The sequence below is a fragment of the Cricetulus griseus genome, chromosome 3, assembly GCF_003668045.3.
Source record: "Cricetulus griseus strain 17A/GY chromosome 3, alternate assembly CriGri-PICRH-1.0, whole genome shotgun sequence".
NCBI lineage: Eukaryota > Metazoa > Chordata > Mammalia > Rodentia > Cricetidae > Cricetulus > Cricetulus griseus.
The window spans coordinates 129,766,195-129,792,073 of NC_048596.1; the positions used below are offsets into that span (position 1 = coordinate 129,766,195).

The window sequence follows — 25,879 nt, forward strand, 5'->3', positions numbered from 1 at the left end:
AAATGGTTGCAGATTAAGAACAAACCCTACTGTTCTGATTAGAGTGAAAGTTATTTAGTCAATCAGATTAGAATTCCAAATTCAAACTAGCTAAGAGAGGAGTAAATGATCTAACAGTCCCCGAAGGAATGCCACCAGCCCTGGGGATTATTTCTACCATTTTGAAGCCCCCTCTAAATGCCCCTGAAGATGGAGTGAAATCTCATCCTATCATAAGGAGGCACCCAGCATCATTTGGCCCTGGGGGGCCATAGAAAGAGAAACAGATCAGGCGCATTGGCTGTGCAGGCTCCTCCTTGGCAACACTAAAGAGTTTTGACAAGCACACCATGCTTGTGGATGACATTCTAGGTATGGGGGCTGTCAACAGAGATATAAGATGTGTGGCATCCTCTCCCTGCCCTAATCGGGCAGTTCCAAGCTTCCTTTGTGATGCTAAGACTTAGAGAATCTTCAGAGAGTCTCAAAGTGGGATCCTCCCTGGCCTTTTACTGATTCTTGGAGCAAGGCTTCCTGAAGTGCAGTTTTGAGCTCTGCATCTGAAAGACCTGAGACACTGGCCAAGCCCCAACGAGCTGGTCATCTGTGTTTTCAATGAGCACATGGTGACTGCTGTGCACACTTAAGACTGGAAATCACGAGTGGCTGGAACTAGACAATTCAGGGACTCCGGGAGAGTGTGCACATTTTATTTATTTAGTGTGCATGTACACATGTGTGGGCACACACATGTATGTGTGGGTATGCTTCATTGTGTATAGACAAACATAGGGAGGCCAGAGAAGGATGTCTGATGATCTTCATCTTCCTCAATACCTTTTTTTTTTTTTTTTGAGACAGGGTCTCTCACTGAACCTGGAGCTTATCGATTCCAATAGGCTGGCCAGCAAGCCTCAGGGGTCCATCCCCCCCTCACCCATGGTACAGGAGGATCTGGCTGTTTACATGGGTGCTAGGGATCTGAATTCAGGTTCTTATGCTCGAAAGCACTGAGCCAATTCCCCAGCTTGGCGTTTTATTTTTGTGTGCATTTTTTAAGGATGAGGTCCATAGCTTTCAGCAAGTTCTATAAAAGAAAAAAAATATAATAATCTTGAGACATAGGAAGTAGACCAAGAGAGTATAATTCAGCAAATCCTAGGACACTGGTCAAGTATTATAGCTGTCCCCACGCTCAGTGTGCCCTAGGTATCTCTTTCCTTCCAACCCTAGTGGGCAAGGGCCCGCAAAGGGGACAGAGAAGCATGACAGTCTTCAGGAGACTCTTTCCAGCAGGAAGGGTGCCCCTTTTCCACAAAGGACCAGAGTACCACAGTCTCTTCCAATCCCCAGGGGGGTGGTGGAGGCAGCAGCAGCAGCTGGCCACTTTTCTCTTCCTCTGTTATTCCCACCAGACTTAAAATTCCATCCGGTTTGCACCTGGAGGACTGCTTGCCTTATCTGGCTTCAGGCTTCTTCACCTGAAGGAGCTGTTTCCAGATCTTCTGCCTGATGGCTAATGTCATGACATCTGCATTTGGAAACAAGTAGGCTCTGTTGGCCACATCACCACCACTGTCTTTCTGCTCCAGGCCTCACATACTGTGCAGGGCCAGGGCAACCAGCCAGGGGGGTCAGTCACCATCTGACTCATTAGCAGACATGGCTACCTGGAGGGCACAGCTAGGTCCAGGAGAGTACCCAGGCCTGTCTGGATCTCAGGTCTAGAGGAGAGGAGTGGAGCCAACTCCCCCACATAGCTCCAAACAGCAAAGTCTGAAGACACTACACAGAGTTGCCATTGTCTTAGAGTAAAGGCTTCTGCCCTGCTCCTCCCTCCAAGCAGAGCTCTCCCCAAGGCCAGGGGAACAATGGAGGGAGGCCCAGATTATCTGTCTAGGCAGGGCTGTCTCCCAAATTTGGTCAGCCTTTAAACCAGAAGTCAGCACCTCTGCATTTGCCCGTCTCTCCCTGTGTGCCCCACTGCTTTGTTTCCCACCAGCCTGGGGGCTAGATGGCCAGCTTTTGGAGACAGTAGGAAGAAAAAGCCAGGAGAGTTTTAGTAGTGTTGAGGTATGCTGCCAAACGACTCAGCAGAGGCCAAGTCAGGGTCCACATAAAGCCCTGCCCGCCACCCTCAAGAGGCCCCACCCACCACAGCCAGGACAACAAGGAGATCTAAGTACCCACTGTCTTCCCAGTTACTCTTCACCCATCTTGGCCTCCAGCCACCATGTTGTGCTGCACACTCCGGCTTCCTGTGGCCTCACACCTGTCCTTGCCGCAGCTGTCTTGGGGCCTCTGGGGTGTGCCGGGGCTTTAGGGGAAGTCCTTGTGGAGGGTTCTGTCCACACACAGCAAAGAGCTTGAGCACCCGTCCTTTGACTTTGATGTTGGTCCAAAGCCAAAGCCTCACATGCTGTCTTTCAAACTATTCTGTGACTGTGGAGATAAGAAGGCTGGGAACAGCTGTCTACACCTGGGGCATGGCCATCAGCCTCAGGTGTGTGGGGGGGGGGGCGGTAAAAGAGACACTGATAAGGACCCATACCTTTCTCACCCTAATTTTGGGGCCTGAAGAATGAGAGACAAGGAGTCCTACACCTGACAGTTCAGCACAGGACGGGCACAGCCTCTATGCTGGTGTAAGTGAGCTGCCCTAGAAACACTCCGGACTGAATGGCTGGAGCATAAAAAACTTGCTTCCTAGCACTTCTGACAGCCAGAGTCCAAGTTCAAGATGTTAATGGTCTCTTCTAAGGTGTCTCTTCTCAGATAGCTGGTCCTTTCTGTGTCCTTGCATGGTCTCTGTCTCTCTGTGTCTCTCTGTCTCTGTTTCTCTGTCTCTCTGTCTCTGTTTCTCTTTGTCTCTGTCTCTCTGTGTCTCTCTCTGTCTCTGTTTCTCTGTCTGCTCCCCCATACAACACACTGTGTCTGTCCACATTTCCTCTTATAAGGACGCCAGTCAAATTGGTTTAGCAACCCTCTATGGACTTCATTTTAATTTAATTATCTCTTTAATTATGTCCAAATATGGTTACATTCTGAGGTTCTGGGAGTAAGGACCTCAACATGTGAATCTTGAGAAGGAACAGTGCAGCTCATGATAGGATTTCAGGGGCTCCCCAGTTCTTGCGGGCTTGCCAAACTCTGGGAAGCTCCTGTCTCTGGGTTGAGAGTCGTCAGTGGAGGAAGCAAGCCCAGAGAAAGCTCCATGTCTTAGGTAGAGGTGGGAGAGCAGGAAACAGCTACTCTGGTCCACGATCCTTTGTTTTTAACTTTCCTCACATTATGCTTCCAAGCAGAAATCCCTGAGAGTAGCGAGTATGCAACCTGGTTTTACGAAGCAGGTCCCCTATTCCCATTTACACAGGCAGGGACAGAGTTAACAGGAGGCTGGGGTCTTGGTATTTGAATCCAGACCATCTATTCCTGAAGCTCATGCTCTTGACCATAAACTTGAAAATAAAAGGGGGGGCATTAAAAAATGTTAAGATAGAGAAGGATAGAGATGGCCTTCTAAAACATTAATCCAGAAGCACTGACATTAAAAAAAATATTTGATGTCATGCAAAGAAAGCCTTTCGTGGCCCCAAATAACAGTAATGACTGTCACCATACCTGGGAGAATGAAAACAAAAGAGATGCCAGATAAGACCACTGTTTTTAATATATAACAAGCATTTCAAGATCAATGAGAAAGGGTCTGACAACCTACAGGAAAATGGGGCAGCTGGTGGAAGAAGGGGAGGGCTGTGAAGAGGGAGTTCACGGGATAAAAACAAGTGGTCACTTGCATGCAAAAGGTTATTCAAGGTCATTCACAGGTGAGGAAATGCAAATTTGAATGCAGAGTCTACTTTCACAAGTGAGAGAGTCGGTTTCAGTTTTTGGAAGGGAGCATGAGTTCAGAGATCCCATCTTAGAAATCTCCATTGTCCAGAAGCAACTAAATCAAAATGCCAAGGCAAACACTGCTCCATCAAGCAGTGTCAACACAAGGTACCTGCCCCTCAAACAGATCCTCACAAGCATGTTCTTGGCACCCACATGAAAACACTAAGCCCCAGGAGCAGCCTAAAGTAACCATGCCCTGCCCCAACAGCAGAATTCAACGGGGAAGGAGTGAGAGACACAGAAGTCCTGGCACCCAGGCAGAAGGTAGGGATGAGAATCTAGGCTGCAAATTGGCCTTGAGGTCAGTGCACAGCAGAAGATGACCTTGAACTTGTGATCCTGGGATTACTGATGTGTGCCAGTAATCAGCTGCTTTTGAAGCACTGTGGATGGAGCCCAGAGCCCAGTGCTTGCTAGGCAAACACTCTACCACTGGGCTATGTTCCAAGCCCCGCCATTTTTTTTTTTTAATAATTTTGTTTGTTCTATGAGATAGAGTCTTATATATGTCAAGATGGCCTCCGATTCTCTGTGTAGCTATTGAAGACCTTGACTTTGAATATCGGATCCTTCTGCCTCTACCTCCCATTGGCTGGGACTACAGTTGTACTATATGCTTGTCCAGCTCATTTCTCTTTTTTTCCCTTAAAACATGGTCTTACTCTATAATCCAGATTGGCCTAGGACTCACTGGCACTCCTCCTGCTTCAATCTCCAAAGCACCCCTGCGGGCTCTTTAATACTAATTATAAAACTTGCTAGGTGGTGGTGCACTCCTTTAGGCCCAGCACTCAGGAGGCAGAGTCAGGCAGATATCTCTGTAAATTCGAGGGCACCCTGGTTTACAGAGCTAGTTCCAGGACAGGGCTACAGAGAAAAACCCTGTCCCCTGTCTTAAAAAACCCCAAAATAAATAAATAAATAAATAAATAAATAAATAAATAAATAGATAATCCATTGCCCAGCCCCCAAGCCTCCATGCCCCATTGCAGTGGTTTGTTGTTTGTTGACTTGTCAGTGAGGGGGAAGCCACTCCCAGTATGAAGACCAGTCCCTCTGCTTTGTTCTGGTTGTCCTCTGTCCCCAGTGAGGTCACCCTCTTGCAGGAAGGACAAGCCACAGTGAGAACAAAGCTCGGAGAGGCTACAGGACAATGAACAGACTCCCACCTCTTGAGCCTTTTCTAGGAGATCAAAGTTCCAGACTCCTGCACGTGTCAGCATTGTGGGACCACACATCACAGGCTCTGCTTTCCCATTCTGCCTCCCACCACCTCATGACAAGGATTGACAAAACAAACAGTCAGGATGCCTCCCCTCCCAATACAGGCTCTGAGTTCCTGGGACAAGCTGCAAACTTTGAGCCTGATTCCTGAGAGCCTGTGGCCTGATATTTGACTTATAAAATGGACAGCAAAACATCAGGGGAGGGGGTGAGGCAGAGAAGGGCTTGGTGAAGGAGACTCTGAAGTCAGTGAGAGCTTTTAGGTCACCCTAGGAAAGTTCAGATTATCAGGGTGAGCCAAATTCCCTGCTCAGAAGTTCTGGACAGGGTCTCGTTTCTGTAAGGCTAAATGAAGGGCAGGGTGTCATAACCACAGTCTCCTCCCTTCCACACCCCGGAGAAGCTGGTGGTCTCTGCACAGAGGTGGGGGACATTTTGACTTTCATCCTTGCTAGTCATGTGAAACGTGTGCTCACACACTGCTGAGTGAGTGAGTGGGTGGTGGGCTCCCTGGGCCACATGTGAAGAAAGTCACAGCCCCAACCCAAAGAGGGACTGTACCCACAGAAATGCTGTCCTTTCCCTCCTCCTCCCAAGGCTGTGACCCCATTCTCCTCTCCATTCTTTATACTCTCTCTCCATTTCTGTTTTCCAAAGAGGGGAAAAGCATTTTGATTATGAAGCATTTCCAGGGCCGCTTAGGTCTGCCAAGTGCTGGGCTCTTTGTTAGCCCCCCTTCTCAGCCTCTGCCTGAGTGGAGACAGCAGCATTATCTCTTCATTACAGGTGAAGGAGTGCTGACCAAGAAAGGTCACAAGGCTCTCCAAGGTCAGACACCCTGCAGCCCAGGGCATGACAGAGGCCCTGTCTGATTTTCAGGCACAGGGACTGGGGGGCATTTGGACCACAAGAGGTGGGCTGGGGTTCCAGTCAGTCTCTGGAGCCAGTAACTGCTAGAGGGAGACAATGGTTCCCATTGGAAACAACAGAAGCAAAGACATGAGAATACAGATGTGATCCATGTGGGGAAACCAGGCAGATAAGAGCTGAGGAACCAGACAGGCAGGCTTCAGCCTTGGTACTTTGATTAGACTTTTATGATGGAAATGGAGGATTGCAAGCAGAGGGACACAACCACAGGGCTCACCAAAGATGACCGAAGTGGGTCTTCCCAGGCAGGGACACCCCACTCAATGGCGTTGTCTCTTTGGATACATTCTCCACTTTTAGGGTTCAGAACCCTCTGGAGTGGGAGGCCCTATTCTGCCCTCTAGCAGCCTGTGGGCAGGGTCACTGTGACCTGGCCACGGGGTGTTGGAGGAAAGCCAGCCTGGAGGTATCTAAGTTTTCTGTGGCCCATCAGGAAGCCCACTCTACTCCTGTGCCAGCTCCTGCCTCACCACCTGGGTTGTGTTTCAAGCAGCTGGGCTCTGGGGAAGCTGGGACTTGGAGAGAATCCATTTGACCAACGAGCTGCACGTGGCAGGGTGCCGGGGCGCCTGGGGAAGTGTGGTGTTCCAGACATGGTCACCGCCCTGTCTCCTCGCCACTTCCTGCCTGAATGCAGAAGCTGGGTCTGGCTGGGGTAGGCATCTGGTGACTAAGGACAGAGTGGATGCTAGGGACAGCAGAATTGGGAGCTCCAGGTTGTCCAGGTCCCCAGTGCTCTCTCCCACAGCTCCACCCACCTCCTCGGCATCTAGCCTTGATCTGTAAGAAGTGAATCCTCTATCAGTTAAGTGCCTGCATCTGGCTGTGGTCAGGAGCAGTGGAACAGAAACTGATGATGCCGGGGGTAAAGTCCATCAGAAGAAAGCATCTTGGATATCTTGACTTCTCAGTCTCAGATCTGGCTACCTGGATGTTGGGATCTGTTCTTTATCTGGTACAACCCCATAGTTGGGCTCTGATGTATACCCCTTGCCCCCAGATGCCAGGAGCTGTGAGGTACACCCACCCACATCCTGATCTCTCAGCTACAACACAAACCACATCTACCAAGCCCTCTTCTGCACCAGCTCAACTGTAGGCCAATGGGGAGACAGCCCGGCAATTTGTTATGTCTGCCCCATCCTCCATGGGTGAGCAAGCTGAATCCTCTCTTTATGAAATTTGGGGACACCACAGAGATAATCAGGGCTCTCCCCAAGTTATATGTGAAACATATATGTGGGGAATAACGGTGGAGAAGAAACTAGAATTGGATGTACATAGAAGTGTTCTCTGGCCCTACCCCACAGCTGACTTGGTTACCTAGAGAAAGCTCCAGTAATCTTCAATGACTACCATATCCCCCAACAGCCAGCTTGGTTTTGGTGCACACCAAAGCCCAAGAAACTCTCCTTCGCCACATAAGGGTCAGATTGTGATGTGTCCTAGGCAGCCATCATGTTAGGGAGTGACCTTCAGGCTCTAAATGAGAGCCCTGAGTCAAGCCCTCCAGAAAATTTGCTCTGCCCTGGGACAGTTGAAAATTCTGATGCCCACTCTGAACCCCAGCCAGTGAACCCCAGATCTCCGAGGGTGGGACCAAGTCACCCAAATTTTAAAAAAATTAATTGATACATAAAAATCTAAAATTTACAGATGTTAGTAGGGCACCATGCAATGTTTTAATACAGGAATACTTTGCTTAGTGTTCAAACCAGTGAAACACTTATCTCCTCAAACATTGAAGTTCCCTAGGTGATTTCAGGGCCAAGAGTCAGCTGCCCTCCTGCTTCCCAAGCCAGCAGGCATCTCGGTCCCCCAGGAGGAAACACAGACCATCACCCTGAGGTTTTCTGTTTTCTTTTGGGGGTGGGGGTGGGGGTGGGGAGTTCTTAGAAAGACCCAAGTGTCTGCATTTCTGAGAAGCTCCTAGGCAATATTGGTGCTGCAGGAGTAAGGCTATTGAGGCAAAAGGAAAGATGGTAGAGGAAAAGCCGTGAGCACATCCAGGTAGCTCTTGTTAAGGTGTGCTTGCTTTCTGGAACAAGCCCCACCTGGACCTATTTTCCTAAGTGTTACATGCAGTTCCCCAGGGATGGGTTCTTCCCCACACAGCTACCCATAGGAACTCTTTCTTTGAGTATAATTGCTGCCATATAGATGGAGAGTTGGGACCTGGTGTTCAGGGCCCCAGGGGATGGCTGGGCAGGTTGCACACTACACACAATCAGGAGCCAGCATCGCATGAGCTTGAACTATGCCCCCTTCCTCCCACTTGGGATTGCCAATCCTAACAGGCTTCCTGCTGAAAGCTCAGCGGGTCACCATGGAGACCTTCACATGGTGCCTTTGAAAATCTGTGCCTGCATTTGCTTTAAGCAGTTATCAGTGCTTGTTTCTGCAGGAGCTGTCTCTTCCTTGTGGCCCCGAAAGGTGGGATGCCTAGGTGGGCCTGATCCAGCTTGTGTGGCATGGGTGGTACCCACCAGAGTTCATCCTTCATCCTGCTCAGCCTAGCTGACCCAGCCGACCCTGGCACAGGGCCCTTGCCTGGGAGGGGCCCAGGGCCTCCCTCCCTGCCACTGCATGTTTCTGATTTTACCTCCTCCCCAGGGAGGTAAACCTGCTGGAGGAATTTGTTTTCTCGGGCAGTGCACACTGCATCCCATAGAACTGCAGGCTGAGTCACTGGGCTGGTTTCCTCTGCCAGCCACCTCCCTCCCGGCTTCTCCTTTCCGGAAGGCGCTTCCTGACCTGACTACGTGTCCTGGGTGTTTCGGTCTTGTGATCCAAGCCCAGCTGCCACCACATTCCTTCCATGACACTTGACTGGTGTGGGTGGGCAGCTGTGAGTGGGCTCTTATCGGTGGGGCCCCACCACAAAGAGAGCCCGGCACCCAGGAGCCCAGCTGGTGGGGACAGAGGTCCACAAGCAGCCCACAGGAAGCTGGGCAGGGCACTAAGGTGTTGGGGGGAAGGGGACCATCTGACTTTATGAGATGGGTGCCACCTCTACCAGGTGTGAAGTGGAGGAAGAAGAATGCACAAAGTCAACTGGTGCCTCCCATGGCTCCAGCTCATAGCAGCTGGCATCTCCCCTCACCAGAACTCCTTACTTCCACCCCAAGCTGCTCCTCCCAACGCCTCATCAGCTCCTCCCTTTCCTCGCTCTAGAGATAAGTCATAACCATGTCCTTTCCTTGACTGGGAGGGTTCTCTCACTGCCTACATCCAAAACTCCTGTGCCTGCCTCCTACTTGCTGTGTTATCGTTTGTTTTGGCACACCTGGGTGTGACTGGGTGACTAGGCACTGTCACCAATAACTCTAGCCAGAGCCAGATGGGCACTGTGATAAACTGACAAGCCTTGTCTTTCTTGCCTTCTCCCTCTAAGCAGTCAGCAGGGTTTCTCCCTTGGGAAGACAGCATCATCCTCAAACCCCCTCCCTCCAGGGTGGAGGTTCCCACAGGAGCTTCTGATAGACCTGAGTAGGATACAGGGCTAGCAAAATATTTCTCCAAACGTTGCATTTGGGAAGAGCCTAGAGAAGCCTGATAACTGGGCTAGCCCCAGAAGTTTCCTGAAGATGTCAGGAAGCTGTACTCTAACTGGGTGGACCCACTTTCTTGCAAATCAAGCCTGAATTCTCCATTCTCCATCCTGAATAGAGGTGGAAGGGACAAGAAGAAACGAGGTACACAGACAAGGTCCTTATGTGATAGATGAGCCCTGAGACCTGCCACCAGCTGCAATTACTTGCTTCTGCCTATAATTTTATGTTGAGAGGCCACAGGTGATGGAAAAGGAAATTGGTCCCCATGGGCAGAACACTGCTCTGATATGCATTTATTATCAAAGCAAAGGTGTCACCAAGCTGAATGTGCAGTAGCTGCCTCTGAAGTGAGATGCGCATGCCCAGTGGAAGATAAGAGGTGCCTGGGGGTGGGGCACTTGTGTAGCCAAGAACCTTTATTGTGAGGTTCCGAACATTTTTGCTATCTCCTGACCGGTTCTTCGCAAATCCATGTTGCTTTCTCTAAGGACCCATCCAAACAGAACTGAGGAAGCTAAGAATCTTAATACAAACACTCTTTGCTTCACATAGTTGATCTATGTCCAAAGACTTGTGTATGTTAATTAGCTGTATTGTAAATTAAATGCTGTTATAAATGCACTAAGAGAGTTTTAGGCTTAAGCTAATTTGATGGCAAAGTCTTTGTTTTCAAAAGCACTCCAAGCTCATTATGCTCAAGTTCATGGCTCCTATCCTAACCACCTCGAAAACATGGCTGGGACAGTTTCTGATTAATGTCATCACAGAAACTCGCAGATGGAAAGAAACTCAGGTGTGTTCGCTGTGGTTTCCAAAGGCTTTCTGTTCCTCTTTTAGCCATAGAACTATTTTGTCAAATAGAATCCCGCCATCAGTGGATGAGTTAGTCAGGGGAGCGTGTCCAGCTGACTCGAGGTTGAGAACCCAAAACTATATCTGCTTTGGGTACCCATGCATTTCACTGTATTTCCCCTTGAAGTCCCCCAACACTCCATGGGACCCATGGTTTGGATGGCATTGCCTTCAGAGTGTTGCAAACATTCTCTATGAAAAGATAATCTGACTGTATTATAAGTGCAGATGTCTGTGAACAGACAGGGGAAGAAGAAGCTGACCTAAGCAAGTATGGAAATAGAAGCTGTAAGTCTGAGGAGGGGTGTGTGTGTGGGGGGAGAGACTGTCTACAGCCCTGTACTCTAGTTGATAAGTTGATTTCCACAGGGTGTTGGCCTAACAATTCAGAAACGAGTGTATGTATACTGGAATTAAACAATTATGGTCATGAATGCAAGAGTCACTGTTGAAACAGACAGGCAAAGGAGTAAGCCACTGCAAATGGGTGAAGGCTGGAGACATCAGTATGGAGTCATGCTTAACCCATGGGCACATTCACAGATGTGTGAGGACATGCAGGTTAGTATGCCCACACAGATTTCCTTGCTCTTTCATGTGAGAGGCTCAGAAGCAACGACACAGCAGAATCACACACAGTGTCTGGATGTTGATTTCCAATACTACTTTCTAGCAAAAGTAACCAGGGGCCCTGGTGGAGACAGCACGTTCTATAGCTGGAGAGGAGAATGCAAGATGATCCTGGGTCATGCTGATGTCTAAAAGTAAGAAAGTACTCAAAATCAAGCCCAACCCAAACCCGATGATGAGAGTGTGACAAAGGGATGCGGTAGCCGTGGGAAGAACTTCTAAGACTAGAGGCAGAAAGCTGCCAACCTACCCACAAGTAAGTGACTGAATAGACGGGTAAATGAAGAAAATAGATAAACCCTTCATGTGGGAAACAAGTAGATACACTTTCCTCTAGGAGAGGGGTTGTAACTCCTCACCCCTTAAGTGTGGATTGTACCTTCTTAATACCCTTCCAAAGACTACAAAGAAATCGAGAGGGGGTTAAGGAGGAGGGTGGGATGGGGTATGGTGTAGAGAAGAACTACCATAGACAGCCTGGTCGGCACTGTGTCAGCCAGGGGATCAACATTAGTATTTACAGGGTTAAGCCACGTTTGCATGCACTGTGTGTGTGAGTGATGAAGATGGTGCCTAACAGGATGTGATCTTGTTTCTCTAAAGCCTGTAATCTCAGTCTAATAATGATGAGAAAGACACCAGACAAGCTTCAGCTGAAGGGAGAAGACCTGCAACATATCTTGCCACTACTCAAAAATAAGGCAGGTCTGAGAAAGTGTCATATCTATGACTTCCCTAAGGAGATATGATGACCAAATGTAATAGAGTAACCTAAAAGAGTGGTGGACAGGGGAAGGATGGTAGTGGGGCTGGAAGTGTGGCATGTGTGACATTTGTGTGGCCATCGGTTCGATCCCCTGTACCAAACTAAGAAAGAAAGAAAAGCACACAAGTTAAAGACTAGGGAAATGTGAACTAAATGTGGACTTTGATTAATACTAGTGGACATGCATGACAAATGCACCATGTTGAGGTAAGGTGCTAATAATTAATAAAACTGGATGCGAGGTACATGGGAACCCTCTTCACGGCTTTTCATACTTCTAAGTCTGCCCTAAAACTGTTTATTTTTGGATGGAAAGCAAGAGGCCTCAGTGGGTAGGTGTACTTGCTGCTGAGCCTGACAACCTGAAGAACCTGTTCATGTGTCATAGCATGCAAAATCACCAAAGGCAGAATCATTTCCAAACAAGAAGCTCAACCCACCAAAATGGAACAGTCAAATGTGTATGCTCCAGAGAACAGCACTACAAAAAACTGAAAAGAGGAAAAATATGACAGGACAGAGTGTGAGAATAAATAGGTCTATAGGACTAGATGGAAATGAGTTCCGGAACTGATACAACAGTTAGACAGAAATGCATCAATGATATGAATGAACACAACAATATTATCAATATCTCATCGATATTTATAAAACATTTTATTCTACTGCAATGAAATGGGAAATATGGGACAAGACAGACTACACCTCAGATGCAAAACAAACTTAATAGTCTTAACCCTTGACAAGCTCTAATACCCTTTCACGCCTAAGAAAACTCAACAAATTAGAAATGAGGGGGAAATGCCTCTTCTTGACAGAGAGAGCTCACAGGAAATTTGGACTTTGTGTTTAATCATGAAGGCAGAATGCTTTCCGTCTAAGATTAGGAACAGAGTCCCCTGTGGTCATTGAGTAGAGTCCTGAGTCTTCTGACCTGCAGTAAGAAAAAAAAAAAAAAAAAAAAAAAAAAAAAAACCCTACAGCTTTGCAAGGGGGAGATGCAAATGATGTACTTTGATGTGCAGGAAATCCCAAGACATTTACCAAACCATAGCAAAGCCAAGACACTTCTAGAATAGTTAAGTTCAGGAATGTTGCAGGATCCAGGATAACTGTACAATAGTCAGCTGCTTCTTATACTAATGTGATTACTAACCAAGTAAACATGGACTGCACTTTACAAATATTGCATAGAGGAATTTATGCCAATTTCATGAGACATATGAGAACAGTGGACTGAGAACTACAAAGCTCTGATGAAGGAGAATGAAGATCCAAAAAAAAAAAAAAAAAAAAAAAAAAAAAAAAAAACTAGAGAAACAAAGCATGATCATAGTACTTCAATCTTCCCCTACCTCGCAGACAACCTCAGCATAGTTCCTATAAAAATTCTGCCAGTGGCTTTTTATAGATGTTGATAAATTCATTCTGAATTTATACGGAAAAGCAAATGAATTCGAATACCTAAAGTTTTTTTTTTTTTAATATATAGAAAGAAGAACCTGTCCAGTTTCAAGCCTTATTATCTAGTTAACAGCAGTACAGACTGGTGCTGGCAGAGGGTTACATACATAGATCAATAGAATAGAACAGAGAACCCAGAAATAGACCCACACAAAAATGCCCGACTGATAGCTGGAAAAGGCGTGAGGCAATTCAGGGGAGAGAGGAGCCTTTGCACCAGATGGTGCTAGAGCAATTGGATGCCTGTGGGCAGAAGAGTAACCTTTGACCTAATTCCTCATCTAATTCACACAGGATCCAAAATGGACTGTGAACTTCAATGTAAAACTGCAAAACTTTTAGAAAAAAAAAAATAGGAGAACTTTTTGGAATTTAGGGTTGAACCAAGAGTTCCCAGACAAGATACCAACAGCATATCTCATCAAAGGAAAAACTTGACAAATGGGACTTCATTAAAGTTTAAAACTTTCTAAAAGATTTTGCTAAGGATGAAAAGACTCCCAAGGCTGGGGGTAAAAAATCCTTGTGAAATACTTATCTTGTGGTCAACTTATGTTTAGAATATGTAACAACATCTTAAAAATGTAGGGGCAGGGGAACTAAAAGCAAAAAAAAAAAAAAAAAAAAAAAAAAAACCAGTTAGAAAATAGCATGAAGAGATGGACCACAACATTGGGTGTTAAGGACATGAAAAGTGAAATCACAATGAGATTCTGGTACATTATCTATCAGGATGGTTTAAATTAAAGACAGAGCCTACACTCAGGGCCTACGCTCAATTCTCTGAATATTAATAGATAGAGATGGTGCTAAATGCCAGCAGAGGAACTGGAATGCTAATATGTGCCGTAGTAGAGGAGTAAATGGCTTAGACAATGCTGCAGAGCAGCTTGGTATAAAACTAGACCTGCTTCATTTGAAAAAAAGAATGTGGATGGAACAGGACATATTGTTAAGTGAAATAAGCCAGGCTCAGAAAGATACCTGTGTGGTCTCACTCATTCATGGCGAGTGAGATATAGAAAACGTTGACCTCATAGAAATAGAGAGGACAATGGGGTCACCAGAAGGTGAGGAGAGGAAGGCAGAAAGGGGGATCAGTGGGCACTAAGTTACTCTTGCAGAGCATCGGGGAATTCTGATTGCTACCACACAGTAGGTGTCCACACGTGTCGATAGGGTTCGGTATGTTTTAGAAAGCTAGAAGAAAGAAGTTGGGGGTGTTTTTATTCCTAAAAATGATAACATTTGATTAAATAGGTATATTTGACGATTATACAATTTAAAAAGGTATTGAGATCATATACGGTACCCACTAATACGTACGTTTTTATGCTTTTTGTATCTGTTTAAAAACAAATTTAATTAAACATTTTTATGTGTGGAAAATAAACTAATATAACATGCAACTCTCACATGACCCAGCATTGCATCCTAGGTTTTTATTTTAGAGAAAGAAATTGTATAGTCCCATAAAACCTGCATACAAATATTTGTAGCAGTTTAATATATTATATACTCATACTCTAAACAAACAAGGTATTCTCTAATGGTGAATGGTTACACAGACTGTGGTACATCCGTTTCAAGGACTATTAGCCAGCGATGAAAAGGAATCAATGGTTGTACATACAACCTGGATAAATCTGAAGGGAACTGTGCTGTGATGAATACAGTTCCCAAATGTTACATACTGTGCTGTGTGGCTCCATTTGCGCAGCATTCATAAAATAGCAAAATTATAGAAATAGTGATCATCTTCTTTATTTCTTGGGGTGAGGAATAGAGAGAGTAGGGAGTAGAGGCTGAGATTGGTAGAGAACTAGTTATATCTTTAAAACAGCCAATGTGATATTGTGGGTACCTCTTGACTGTCTCAGTGCCAATATCCTTGTTTCAAAACCATGTATAGTTTGGCGAAGTTTACCACTGGGGAAACTAGGGAAGGGATATATGGTATTCTCTGCTTTTTCTTACAGCTGTTGGCAGATCTACAATGACCACAAAGTAAAAACTTTCATCAAATTGGATTTATTTATTTATTTGACTAAATGCATATGGGTGTGCTCATACACACAGGCACATGGTAGCATGTATGTGGAGGTCAGAAGACAACTTTCAGGGAGTTGGCTCTCTCCTATTTTGTTTTGAGGTAGGGTCTCTCTTGTTTCTACCCATGTATGGTCTACTCCAGGTTAGGTGGCCCTGGAGTTTCTGGCCAATGCTCCTATCTCTGCCTCCCACTCAACCATGGGGCACAGGAATTACAGATATGTATTACTGCACCAGAATTTTTACATCTGTTCTGTGAATCAAATTCCAGTCATCAGATGTACATGGTGAGCACTTTTACCCACAAAGCTATCTCCTTGGCCCCATGTGTTTTCTATTACATTTAGTGTGTGTGTGTGTGTGTGTGTGTGTGTGTGTGTGTGTGTGTGTGTGTGTGTAGGCACATACTTGCCACTGCATTCATGTGAAGGTTAAAGGACAACTTGGAGGAGCCAGTTCCCACCTTCCACCCTGAGAGTTTCTGGGACTGGAATTCAGGCCATCAGGCTTGATAGCAAGTCTTTACCCACTTAGCTATCTCTGTTGTTGGAAATCAGCTAACTGACCCATAGGGTCAGACAGAATCAACTTTGGCCAAGCCAGGTCCACTGGAAAGAACTAACAGAGACTCTTCAGGGGAAGGAGATTGGTTGGAAGGAACACTTTTAATTTTAACTAAACATGCAAGCAGCAGCAACAAAACCACTTCGTTGTGGAGGCGAAGGGAAGGCTTGGCAGCGATGCGAACAATGGCCAAATTCACGGAGCTGGGAAGACGTTCAGAGCCTGGTTTCAAACACCGGCCCTCTGACTCAGATCCAGAGTGGCTGAGGCAGGAAATGGGCCGGCAGGGGCCTCTTCCAGCTTGCACTGGGGTGGGTGGGGGCTGCAGATAAGGAACTCTCTGGAGAGGAAGAAGCCAGGGCAAAGAAGACCTGTGCGGATGTGGAGAGCCGGAAACAGGCCTGGCTGGGGTTTTCCCTGGCTCCTGGTGATGTCTACAGTGGGCCTGGGAGATCTAGACTGGAAGGGACATCTAGCTATTGTCTGAGGCTGTGCGTAGTACGTCTGTCTCCCGGGGTCTGACCATCCAGGCAGGAGACCCACCATAGTCAAGTCACCAGGATGTGGTGTGGTCCTGGAATTGTAGCCTAGGGAGCCCTTGACTTTGCTGGGAATCTGGGGAAGCCTTGGGAAAGAGGCCATGTGTGACTTGAAAAAGGATAAATAGGTGTGCAGGGTAACACAGAAAGAGGCAACTTCTAACTAGAAAGGACAATGGCCTAGAAGCAGAGGGTTTCCTACAGCTAGCTTGCCTGGCCCACATGCCACATGAAGCCAGGCCATAGGCCTGGGTCCCTGTTGACTAATGCTCCACTGGGAGTCATTGAGAACCATGGAGGAGTCTCGCGTGAGAGTCAGAAATAAATGTGTGCTTTCGGGTGAGAGAAAGGAGTAGAGGTGGAGCAGGCTGCAGAGTCGACCGTTCCTGCAGCATCCTGGGAAATGGAAAGGCAAGTGTGGACTGGAGAAATATTTTACAAACTATCTTTGAGGTACATTTGAGAAATGTTTTTAGTCAGAGCATGAGGACTTGGTATGTTCACTCAGCAACCTTGTTCTCATTTCTGATCCTAGGGACTGACTTCCTTTGGTGTCCTAGTTAGGGTTTCTATTGCTTCGATGAACATCATGACCAAAAGTAAGTGGGGAGGAAAGGGTTTATTTGGCTTACACTTGCACATTACTGTTCATCATCAAAGGAAGTCAGGACAGGAACTCAAACAGGGCTGGAACTTGGAGGAAGGTGCTGAGGCAGAGGCCATGGCAGGGTGCTACTTACTGGCTTGCTCCCCATGGCTTGCTCAGCTTTCTTGTAGAACCAAGGACACCACCCCAGGGGTGGCACCGTCCACCGTGGACTGGGCTCTCCCCCGTCAATCACTAATTAAGAAAACATCTGCTTGCCTACAGCCAGATCTTATGGAGGTATTTCCTCAATTGAGGTTCCCTCCTCTCAGATGACTATAGCTTGTGTCAAGTTGACATGAAACCAGCCAGCACAACTGACTCCTTCTCAACTTGACACACAAACATATCACTGTTAATCCATAACCTTTCCTTTCTTGTTCATCCCCAGGATCACACATTACTAAAGACATCACAATATAAAACATTTTACAAACTTAAAAAGTCCCACAGCCTTACAATTCACATGCTTTGAAAGAGGTTTCTTTAAGAATAACCAGTCTTTTAAAATCCAAAGTCTCTGTAAAACTCCAAAACCTCTCTTTTTTTTTCTTCAAAGTTTAAAATCTGTCAACTCTGGGCTCCTGTAAAATCAAAAACACTTCCTTTCTTCGAGAGGGAAGAACCAGGGCACAGTCACATTCTGAACAAAGAAAGCAAAATCAAACTCCAACAAGGTAAATAACTCAATGTTCAATATCTGGGATTCACTCACAATTTTCTGGGCTTGTGTCACTTCTCTGGCTCCATCCACTTCAGCACGCACAGCTTATCTTCCAGGCTCTGACTAGCTCTACTCCACCCCTGCTGCTGTTCTTGGTGGTCATCCCATGGTACTGGCATTTCTAAAATGTTGGGGTCTTAAAATGCAACTGGGCTTCCCTTTTACCAAAAGCCTTTCCTGGGCTCTCTTCAGGGACTCCAGCCCTGTCATACAATGCCAGACTTCAGCTTCCATCCATGACGCTTTCTTGCCTTCAAAACCAGTACCACCTGAGTGACTTTTACACTACTAAATTTAGCTGCCAGCATGAGATGCAGCTTTGCCAACCTCTGGAATACAGCTTGCATGTGCTAACTCTGAGGAAACACCTCCAGAAGACTTCACCTCACTGGCCTCTTCTTAATCACAGCTGATTCTTCAGCCCTAGCTAACTGGCATCCGTTATCCTAGGGAATCAAAGGTTTACTTGAGCAGCTGCCCAGACACCACAGATTCTTCACACAACGGCCCAGTAGACTCTTTGCTTTCCTCTGACACTCCACAAGCCAGGCCTCCATCTGCACTGCTTTCTACATTCTTATCCTCCAAGGTCCTACAGAACACCCCACTGAGCTCTCAACACTTAATGGCTTTTCTCGGTCAAAGTTGCAAAGTCCTTCCACGATCATCCTAAAGCCACTGTCAGGTCAGCCACAGCAATACCCCACTCCTGGTACCAAGTTCTGTCCTGGTTACTATTGCTGTGATGGACATCATGATCAAAAGCAAGTATCCTTACACATCACAGTTCATCACTAAAGGCAATAAGGGCAGGAACTCAAGGCAGGAACTTGGAGGCAGGAACTGATGCAGAGGTCATGGAGGAGGACTGCTTATAGGCTTGCTCCTCATGGCTCACTCAGCCTGCTTTTTTATAGCACCCTGGATCACCGGCCTAGGGGTGGCACTGCCCACAGCAAACTCTGCCCTCCAATATCAATAAAAAAAAGATGCACCACAGGCTTTCCCACATGCCAGTCTGATGGGGCATACTTTTTCAATTGAGATTACGTCTCCCAAAATGACTCCAACTTGTGTCAAATTGACATAAAATTAGTCAGCATATAATATATATTTGTATTTGTGTTAAGATGACAAAAACTGACCGTGATAGAAGGTAAGGACATAAGTTGGGATACGGGATATGGAATAATCAGTTAAGTGCTTATCTTGCAAACATCAGGACCTAAGTTCTGTCCCTAGTACCCACATAAAAAGAGGGACATGCTGGTGTGTAGCTTTTCTCCCAACAATGGAGAGGTAGAGTCAGGTGGATCTCTGGAGCCCACTGCTAGCAAGTCTAGCCTACTTGGTGAGTACCAGGTCAATAATAAACCTCATCTCACAAAACAAGGTGGGCAACACTCGAGAAATGACCCCTGCAGTTTCCCTACGACCGCAAAATGAACATACACATATCAGACACACATTTCCCCTACATGTTCACTTGCACACATGAAAAAGCACACATGTGAACACACACACCCAAACATCAGTGGCTTTTTTAAAACATGGAATAGCTTCCTGCATTTTCTGGCACTTTGTATGTCTGACTCCCTTGAGGTATCATTGTTCAACTATATGTTTGTTCCAAGACAACCAACACCCAGTTTCTTCCAATCAGACTCTTATTTGAAGTGAGCCTTGAGACAAGTCCGGATGATGCAGATGTGTCCTTTTGAGACACATAGAGATAGGTTTATACTCCTTGTGAACTGTCTCCCAGGATCCCAGGGTGGGGGTGGGGAGGAAAGGGACCAGCCCTCTCATATCCAGGTGAGGTTGCAGTCCTCATTCTGACACACTGTCTGCAATATTAATTTTGTCTGTTAATGTGTCTGCACTAAGGGATGGCCACAAAATTGGTAAAACCTTCTAGATGTGACTGTGAGGTTCTTTGAAGACACTAGCATCTGCATCAGTGGATGGACTGAAGATGCTCCATCCTCATCAACATGGTAGCATCATCAAATGGTGCCACCCTCCGAGCACAAAGCAGGGAAAGGTGAATTTGAATTGTCTTTCATCTTTGAGCTATAGTCCTTCAGCATAAGGCCTGTCTGGCTCTACCTTCACCCCCCCCCCCTCCAGTGCTCAGTCTTGGCCTCTGAGGGAGACCTATACCATCAGCACCCCTGGTGCTCAGGCCTTCACACTCAAAGGAAATCCTTTCCAGCATTCCTGTGTTTCCACCTGGAAGATGGCAGAGTGTGGTACATTTTAGCCTGCATAGTCACTTGAGCCAGTTCCCACATTACGACTTCTTTTAAAATCAATGTATTTGTTTATTGTGTGTGTGTGTTGGATTACACACGTGCAAACACATGTCTTGGTGGGTGTGTGGAGCTCAGAGGACAGCCTGTGGGAGGCAGTAATCTCCTTCTACCATGTGGGTCCTGGGGACTGAATCCAGGATTGGCAACCAGCTCCCATGTCTACTGAGCCATCTCACCAGTCCCTAGTCTGTCATGCATTTTCTGTTGGTTCTGGCTCTCTGGAGGACTTTAACTATGTCTCTATCAGTGCAGGGTACTATAACAAGACATTACAGACCTGAGAATATTCAAGAACAGACGTTTCTTCCTCGTACTGCTGAAAAACCCCCAAGATCAAGCCAACAGCAGATCCTGTGTCTCTTACATCTTCATGTGGTGAAGAGAGAAAATTCTAAACGTTCTCTCACGAACCCATTGTGGGCTCCACCCTTGACTCCTTGTTTGAACCTAAACACCTCCCAAAGGTGTCCTCCTATACCATCCATTTGGATTAGTTACCACATGTGACTCTTTGGGAGACAGGAGTACACCAGCCCATACTCCTAAAGGCAGTGAAGGAGTTAAACTCCAAGGACATTTATCACAATCATTAAGCCCTATCAAAATTAAGCAGGCATCACTCTCCCTATGATAACTGGACCTTTCAATGTCAAGCCCAAGGACTCCTACTCAGCTTCTGGGTGTAATTCATCTGTCGAGACAGCTCTATATTAACCTACTAATCTATGTATGGCTAATGACTCAGGACGGCCCATTGACCTTGACTTGACTTGGAGGTTTTCATTGTGACTGCCCTCCCAAATAAGTGCAGGGGTTGGAGGTAGGTGGCTTGGCACATCATAACACTTTTTTTTCCCTCCACAAGTTGACTCCAGTATAGAAAGCATTCCTTTTCTATCTTTTGGCCAGGATTTTACAATCCTGCCTTGGAGCCTCTCCGTAAGTCTGGTGAGCCTTCACCAGCAGCCTCTCAGCTCAGCTTCCTCTGCAGCTACCTCCCACCCATAGGCCAACCACTTCTGACACCACATGCCCAGGAGTGGGGGTAGCACGGCTTCATAGAGAAGACCCCAAGAGGCCTGACCCTGTGTTATCAGAGCCACACTCAGGACCATGGGAAGGCCCTGGGGGAGGCAGAAGGAGCAGCTAGAGAGGCTGTTTGGATCCAGCTTCCTCTTTTCTGGAGGAGAGACTCAACACTGTCAGCTGCTAACCATGGCTTTTACCCCTTTCTGCCAAGGCCCATAAATGGCCATGGGGCAGATGATCCCTGGTGGCTGTAGGCACTGAGTTTGCAAATCACTGTGACCAGAGCCCAGAGGCCACCCTGGTTTTGGTGTGAGTAGCCTCAAAGTCAGCTTTACCTTTTATTTGAAGCCCCACACAAACCCCAAGCTTCCAGTGGCTCTCATTAAGCTCCCCTTTCTTCTTTGTCTCCTTAGACGAGAGCAAAGAACTGCATTTAAAATTTTCACTGACTGATTTATACCCTGCCCGCTTCCAGGAGGGATGACAATAAAACCGCAGGTACAGTGTGGCCAGGCATATGTAGCCAAGACAAAGGAAGGGAACAAAGGCAGAGAATCATGGCCAGTCTCAGGCTTTCAGGACAGCAGAATCGGAGATTTCAGTCTCTGGATACCTTTAAACTTCCCCAAGATGTAAAGGTTACTTTCTTTATTTCTGAAACACTCTCCTCCGGCCCCATCTGAAAGGCAGCCCTCCTTTTGTGACTGAGCAGGGAGGCCTGATTTCTGCTTACAGGAATTGTTCGGTGCTGGGCTGGCTGGCATAGCAGCCGAGGCTGAGGTTGGCTTCCTTGCTGTCACTTGACAGCTCTTAGCACACTGCCTGTGCCCACAGAAAGCCTGGGCAGGATTGTATTTCTCAGCTGAGTCTGCACACTGGTGGCATGCTGTCTAAGCTGGGCCCTGCCTAGCTTGCAGCGTTTTCTAATCTCCCTTACAGAGACAAAGGAAGAAACCCAGAGTGAGTCCCTGTTTGAGACCACTGCACCTGGCACTGTAGGACATCCATCCAGAAGAGGAACAGTGTATTGTGCCTCTGGAAGAGACAGGCATGATCCCAAATCATGTCCGGAAGTGAAAGGGGAAGGGGAGGGAGTGAAAAGTGCTGAGTGTGGGCTTTGTACCCAGTCTGCAAGGTTCCCTCTTGGGGGAGGGCCAGAGGAGGCCTTGGCCAAACTCCACCCACTTCTAACCACTCTCTGAGCCTGAAGAACAAGCTGAGGGACTTGGGAGGTTGAGGCTGGAGGATGGCAAATTCAAAGTCAGCTTGGGAAACTGAATGAATCCCAGTCTCACAGAGTGGAAAAGAGGATTGTGGGAAGAACTGGGTTGTAAAACCCTTGTTTAATATGGGGTGAGTCGGGTGGGGGGGTGAGAGGGTGGGGGTGGGACTCAGTAAAATTAATTAAATAGGTGAGTAAAGTAAGAGGAATACAAAAACTCCCTTTAGTTTCTGTCAATAGGTCATAAAGACATTTGTCTTCGAGAGCTTCCATGGATGTGCTGGGTGGAGCTCAGTGGTAGAGCAATAGTCCAGCATGGGAGAGGCCTGGAGTTCCAGCCCCAGCACCCTAACAAAATAGATCCCACAGTGGTGTCCTCTTGAACCTTGGCCAGGGCCTAAAGACACAGAGCACAGAGCCTGAAAACATGGGACTGCCCTTTGCATCTCTGCTTCATATCTGTCTTCCAGTACATGCTTCCTTACTTACAATATGGGGCATTAAATTAAACTACGGAAATGAAAAGTCACACATGAGGATGATTACAAAAACCTTTACACGTGTGTGTGTGTGTGTGTGTGTGTGTGTGTGTGTGTGTGTGTGTGTGTGAGCGCGTGTGCGCGCGCTCAAGCTCCCATTCCTGGAGTACCCCCATACCTCACCATGTATGGCTCAGGTCCTTAGGGCAGGACAGCTGCCAGAGGCAGGCTTGCCTGTCCCTTCCCTCTCCTGCCCCACCCCTCTCTGGCAGCAGCTGATGCCCTTGGATAGGTCGGAGTTCCCCCAGGCAGCTGGTCCTGGTTGAGAACTGGGAGGCTTGACCACAGGCAGAGTGTTCCCTATGTGCAGTGAGGGGGGGTAGGATTGGAATGCTAGCTTGTGAAACCCCAGCCTGCTGACCTTTTGGGATGGTGAAGCCACCTGTGCCTTGGAGGCGGCGGGGGAGGGGGGGCGGGGATGGAGGATGGGTGTGCATAGACAGCTGAATATGGCTATGTCATCTACCCTGGCTTCCAAGTCACCTTCCTTCCAGTTTTTTTTTTTTCTCCTTCCCTTTAGCATCCTCATCCCACACCCCACTGCCAGTGGTCAGATAATGACAGCAGCAGCTCACCCAGGGTCTCTGCAGGTCCCTCCCAGCTCACTGGCTGCTCCTCTACCCCTTACTGTGTAGCCTTCATCTTCCTAGCCTCTGCCTAGCTTACTGATGGCCTTGGGGCTCTCTGGCCTGCATGCCACAGCATCATTTCAGGATTTACCACCACCTGGCATACTGTGAATGCATGCAGCCATTGTACACACTGTGTACTATCTAGAATTCAAAGACAGTGGTGGGGTGGAGGCCTGGCACAGAGGGAAATACATGTTGAAGTAACACATGGATCAGAAAACAACTTCATACAGATCAAGTCACTTTGCCCAGTGCCACACGGCTGGGAAGGAAGGCTGAGAACCCAATGCCTCTGGTTCCCGGACACCCTGGTGTCTGAATCACCACCTCCACGCCCCACTCCCTGGTCAGATACCCCTCCCTGCTCTTAGCTCCATAAGAAATGATCGACCCTTGCTGTCAATTATTCCCTACCTCCCACCCAGATAGTGTCACCAAGAGGCCCTGGGAGGATCTAGTGATTCCACTAGCCCAATGTATGCACTTTCTTAACTTGCTGAGGAAGAAGATGGCCATGTTCTGCATGGGCCACAAGGAAGCCTCCTTCTGCAGGACTCTTCCGAAACCTAGCCTGGCAGCCCACTGAAGATGGGCGGGTGAGCCAGCTCTACCTGTCTTTAGATTTGGAATCTAGGTCACTCTCTCTGCTGTTCCTCCCTCCTCCCTTAGAAGATAAGCAGGATCTTTCCTAGGGTCTCCTAGTGAGGCGACAATAAGGGCAACTCTTCCATGAAACCCACACCCTTCCTGGGGCTGTCAGGAGCACTTCATTTTGGAGCCAATATAATTTATGAGATGCAAATGGATTTAGCATTTAAAAGGGGTGGGGGGGATGACTTGGAAAAGGAACAAAGTGCATTTTACACCCTATGCTGAGGCGTGTTTGGGGCTCCATTAATCATCTCAGACTAAAGAGATTTAATCTCCGGCCAGGCAGGCTGAAGAGTGCCTGCACCTCTCACCCAGCCCAGGGCACAGTGGGTGCTGAATGCTAGCCTGGCCTCCTCGAAGGCTTCAGGTGGGGTTGCACAGCACTTGTGCTCAGCTCTTTTCTGAGTCACACAGTGGATGAAATTACAGAGGTTTCTGCACATGGTGAATCAGAAAGCAGGATCAAGCCAAATATTTGGACAAGCCTTGCCCTGCAGGGCTAGGGAGCAGGCTGAAGACCCTGCAGCCAGCATGCAGCCTGCCAGGCGCAAGCCTGGAGATTGCTTCTGACAAAGTGCTGCTGCAGGGCTGACTGTTGCTTGGGAGGGAGGGAATTAGCTCAGATCCAGAAAAGCAGGTTGCAGTCATATCTCCTGGCCAGTGCTGGGGAAAGAGGCTGTAAGCATCTCAGGGCTCTGAGCTGTGCTTCGGTGTAGTACTAGGTGGAAGGGGCTTGCCAGGGTGCAGGCTGAGAAGCGTGGGTTGGGAGGTGATGGCTCTCATTGAGACAGCATCCTATCTGCTTTCTCTTTCTGGAAGCCCTTGGGGTGGCAGGCATGCCTGCCCAGGCCTAGTGGGAGATACACAGAGACAGTGACCACAAAATCCAAAGTGGGGCAACTCAGTTCGTTCCTAAGACTTATCTACTGTGATGGCTTCCACCAGAAACCCTAACTGCTACCCTTTGGAGCTTCAATGTTACTTTTTAAAAAGACTGTTTGGAACAATAAAACCATTAATAAAAATGCTACCTTAAGCCTGTCTGGAATCCTTAAAACAAAACAAAACTTACCTTTGAAACAGCCCAATATCCTCAGGTTTATTTTAAATGATTTCTCCCCTTGTAAGGAAGCTTCCAGGTAGACAAGTCATCTGCAGTGAAGAAAGCGAATGGACCACCTCTTGGTGCAGATGACACCTACTTGTGGACTGACTATATGCTGGGTTGTCTCCTACTTGATGTTTCACCTGATAATGTCTTGACTAGGCTCCTGAGGACCTCTGGCTGCTCCTATTTTCTCATTTTGCAGATGAATAAACAGTCTTGGGAGGTTATGCAACACTCTAAGGTCACATGACTAGCAAGTATACAGCTAGAATTTAAACTTAGGCAACCAGACACCAGCTTATATTATGCCTCCCAGCAGCAGCTCTGATGTTATTTGAACCCAACGGCAAAATAACCATGGGAACCAGCTCAAGCAAAACCTACAGTTTCTAGACCTTTCTAAGTGTTCAGACCTAGAAGGGAGTTAGCTCAGATCCAGAAAAGTAGGCTGCCTGTTCAGGATCCTGGCCCATACTTCAAGCTCAGAGAAGGTCTACAAGGGAGATGGTTTCCCTCGACACAAAGTGGTCCTCAAGAGTCTAACCTGTTTGTGCCAACCCTG

General features: G+C 47.3%; 1 long non-coding RNA gene across 1 annotated transcript; it reads right to left on the bottom strand.

The window, feature by feature from the left end:
* Window positions 1–808: 808 nt before the first annotated feature.
* Window positions 809–25,513, bottom strand: LOC118238571. The gene is made up of 2 exons (XR_004769153.1): window positions 25,282–25,513; window positions 809–1,066 (listed from the first exon to the last, which is right to left on the bottom strand). It is a non-coding gene; the product is annotated as an uncharacterized LOC118238571 (long non-coding RNA).
* Between the last annotated feature and the right edge of the window lie 366 nt (window positions 25,514–25,879).